Source organism: Aulonocara sp. 'chitande type north' Nkhata Bay, unplaced genomic scaffold, assembly GCF_057382095.1.
Source record: "Aulonocara sp. 'chitande type north' Nkhata Bay isolate Kocher_YH1m ecotype deep benthic unplaced genomic scaffold, A_spYH_male_GT1.1 unmapped_scaffold_9, whole genome shotgun sequence".
Lineage (NCBI taxonomy): Eukaryota > Metazoa > Chordata > Actinopteri > Cichliformes > Cichlidae > Aulonocara > Aulonocara sp. 'chitande type north' Nkhata Bay.
In genome coordinates, this window is record NW_028234341.1 from 231,842 (window position 1) to 235,777 (window position 3,936).

Sequence of the window (3,936 nt, forward strand, 5' to 3'; positions counted from 1 at the left end):
TGTTTTCTTTGTCTTTATATTTCAGTTTTTATTTCTCAGAAACAGATGTCTTTGTTTGTTTGACAGTTTGTCAGTCGAGAGAATAATATGCACTCTCTTTATTGGCTTGGCACAACTTAGCAGCAAGCGCAAAGTGAAAAACAGCTAGAGAGAAAATTTAGAAGGGAGAACAGACAGAGCAGGAGAAACACGGCTGGGAAATCACAATCAAACCGTGAATTAGAGTTTTCTTTATTTGTTCAGTTTGTTCTCAGGTAGAGGCAATATGCACTCTTTATTGCTTTAATGGCTTGGCATTTTTCAGCAGCAAGCCAAGAGTGAAAAACAGGTAGAGAGAAAATTTAGCAGAGAGAACAGACAGAGCAGGAGAGACACGGCTTTAAATCAAACCGCAGAGTTTTCTTTGTTTGTTCAGTTTGTTCTCAGGTTGAGGCAAAATATGCACTCTTTATTGTTTTATTGGCTTGTGCATTTTTCAGCAGCAAGCCAAAGAGTGAAAAACAGGTAGAGAGAAAATTTAGCAGAGAGAACAGACAGAGCAGGAGAGACACGGCTTTAAATCAAACCGCAATAAGATTCTTGGTTTGGCAAAATTTCTCACAAACCACAGGGTGAAATACAGATGGAAAGAAGGCAGAGACAACAGGTGGAGTAGGACAGAAGATAGAGGGGTTGGGGGGTTGGGATGTGAGATAGAAGACTGGAGATCTGGTCCTTGTTCTTCTTCTGCACACTGTGAACAAAAAACAAGAAAAAAATAATAATTTTAATAAAATTATATCACATGGTAATTGTATGAACTAATTGTGACTACTGAAAAAGGACAAAACAAATATTCAAGCTAAACTGTTGTCGGCTGCCATGTGCAAAAAGTTGCACAATTTGGCACTTTTTAAAAGAATAAATATTTAATTAAATTCAGCAATAATATTTTTAAATACAAATATGATTGAGTGAATTGTTAACTAATCACATGTAATGTGCAAAAATGTACGAAAAAAATATTTTAGCCCAATTGTTAAGCTGAACTTATGTGTATTTATTATAAAAATGTGTTTAAAAGGTCTAGCACAAAGTTTGAACCCATCACTTTAAAGCTTATATTAGTCAGACTCTTTTTTTAAAAATTTGGTGTACTTCTCTAACAGTATGTGCACACCTACCAGGCAAAGCACAGATGTGAGTCAAGTTCCTGAAAGTGTAAGACAAGAAATAACATGTTAGTTGTCTGTACAGTGTTATCAGACTAACAAAAAAACAAAGCCCACACGACATGATACACTGAACTTATAGTCAGCAGGGTAATTATAGAGTAATATAGCACACCAGCTGATACAGCAGCCATTTTATAATTCAAACTAATTAACTGAAGTATTTATTTAAGTACTTATATAAGGCTACTGTTAGACTGTTACTAGCCTTAGCATCGCTGCTAACGCTAGCATTCCTGCTAGCGTTAGCACTTCAGTTAGTGTTAGCACTGCTGGTAGAACTAGCACTCTTACTGTTAAAACTGAGGCACAATGGCAATAATAAAGCTCATTTGTTACTTTTGTCTCACTGACCGCCAATAAATATCACAGGAATATCACAGGAATATTCTTTTTGTCAGTTAAAAACTGCTAAGGCTAGTGTTGGCACTATAGCTAGCGTTAGCATTGATGCTAGCATTAGCATCGAAGCTAGCATTAGCACTGCTACTAACAGCAAAAGTCATAAAGTACTCTTACTGTTAAAACTGAGGCACAATGGCAATAATAAATCTCATTTGTTACTTTTGTCTCACTGACCGCCAATAAATATCACAGGAATATCACAAGAATATTCTTTTTGTCAGTTAACAACTGCTAAGGCTAGTGTTAGCACTATAGCTAGCATTAGCATTGAAGCTAGCGTTAGCACTGCTGCTAACAGCAAAAGTCATAAACCTATATAAATGGTAGCAAAGGTTATTCTTTTTTTGCTTTCTTTATTCTTTGAACTCTGTTGAACTTTAAAAAGACTTGATATGTGAGTTTAAATGTCAAACATGTATTTTTACCATCATAAAATTAAAACCGTGCTGTACTGAGTGTATTGTACTTACCACAGCAGAGAGCAAAGCGGAATGACGGCAGTTGGTGCAGTGATTAGTTAAAGACTGATGAGGCGTTCAGGTGGTGCTTGGAAATTTGAGCATCAGTTTGAACATCAATAATGAGCATATATATTTCTCTGTCATAGAGAGACAGAGAAAAAAATACACAAGACTCACCAGCATACAAATTGGTACTTTTTCTCTTTATGTCACTCATTCGCTTATACTCAGGAAAGAGGGCAACTGGCATTAAATTAGCAAATAAAAAGTATGTCATCTTGAACTGTTTTATGGATTTTATTTTAAGACTACTTTGAGCGTATTCGTGGGGAGATAAACTATACAGACTAAAAACAGAGACATTAAATGAGATTCGATTATTTAAAATGTGGGAAAATACACTACAGACAGGTAGATGCTGTGAGCTTTAATTATCCAGTCAGAAAAGATTATTTTAAAGTCATCAACTGACTAAAACTGCCGAGGTATGAAAAACCTGTGTGGAGAAGACAAGTCCACCAATACACAATCAACTTGAATTTAACAGGGCAATAATTCAGGGCTCTATTCAGTTAGCCTATATTAACTACTGACATACTGTTAATCTGTGGCAAAAGCCTGTCAAACCTGTCTTATTGTACCTATTGAAAAAGTTAATCTTACTACAACTGCTTAGATGTAACACACATTTTTGATTTAATCTTGGCAGAGTGAGAGACAGAGCTCGTTAAGCAGGCAGGTGTGAGCCTGGTTGCTATAGTGACTGCACCCAAGGGCTCCATACACACGGACACAGACATGTGGACTGAAATGAATTAATTGCTGAATTTTGAGTTAAAAATTTTGAATGAGATAAAAAAACAAAAAAAACAACCTGAATTTAACCTGAAAACAACAGTGCTGAACTGCTAAAAGCTGAAGGTTACACAGAAGAAGAAGTTGGAAAAAAGCTGAAAATGTTTTAATTGTAAATTAGAAAAACCTAAGAAATGAGAAAAGAACATTTAGAGTCAGAAAACATCTGAAAGAATATTAAAAGGTCATATTCTTTGAATCACTGAATGACTCAAATGTGATCCCTCCACTTGGATCCACACAGTTTAAAAAGTTGACATCTCTGAGCTTTGAAAGACAAGATGTTGGAAAGAGAACAACGATGGCGACGTTTTGAGGGTAAAATGATGGCTTTAACACTGTGGACACAGCAGCAGTTGAAAGAGAAGTGTTTAAGATGAATCTTGGCAGAGTGGCAGGCAGAGCTCGTTAAGCAGGCAGGTGTGAGCCTGGTTGCTATAGTGACCGCACCCAATGGCTCCATACACACGTACACAGACATGCACCTCACTTTTGCTGCTTAAAATGAACAGAAAAGTCAGGCCGAAACAAATCGTTCCCAAATGAAAAGTACATGTCGTACTGACAAAATTCTTTCACCGTGAGCGACAGCCATGTCTAGTCTACCAAATTCTCAGTTTTCATGCCTGTGGAGTTTATTATATGGACGTGGTGACAGTGTAAAGACACCATGCTCTTCTGATTTTCAAACGAACCTTCTGAGCCATTTTAACATTAGAGTCTATGGAAGAGTTGGAGGGAGGAGGCTGTGCATTGGTGACATTTATGAAAGAACCATAACACCTAGTACAATAGTAAACACATTGGATGAAAGAGGACAGCCATGGCTACGTTTTGAGGGTAAAATCATACCTGTAGAGCAAACGCTGCGGACACAGCAGCAGTTTTAAAAAAGATTTTAAGATAAATTTTTTTGCTCCTCTCACTCTAGCAGTTGAGCTGTCTCACTCTAGCCCCAACATTCCGTCCCATACACACCCATTATAAACTCTGAAACGGGTAAA

The 3,936-nt window shown here is 36.9% G+C and overlaps 1 long non-coding RNA gene across 1 annotated transcript; it reads right to left on the reverse strand.

The window, feature by feature from the left end:
- On the reverse strand, positions 1–2,502 carry LOC147300726 (uncharacterized). Its single transcript, XR_015127574.1, has 3 exons — positions 2,087–2,502; positions 1,164–1,192; positions 1–733 (listed from the first exon to the last, which is right to left on the reverse strand). It is a non-coding gene; the product is annotated as an uncharacterized LOC147300726 (long non-coding RNA).
- Between the last annotated feature and the right edge of the window lie 1,434 nt (positions 2,503–3,936).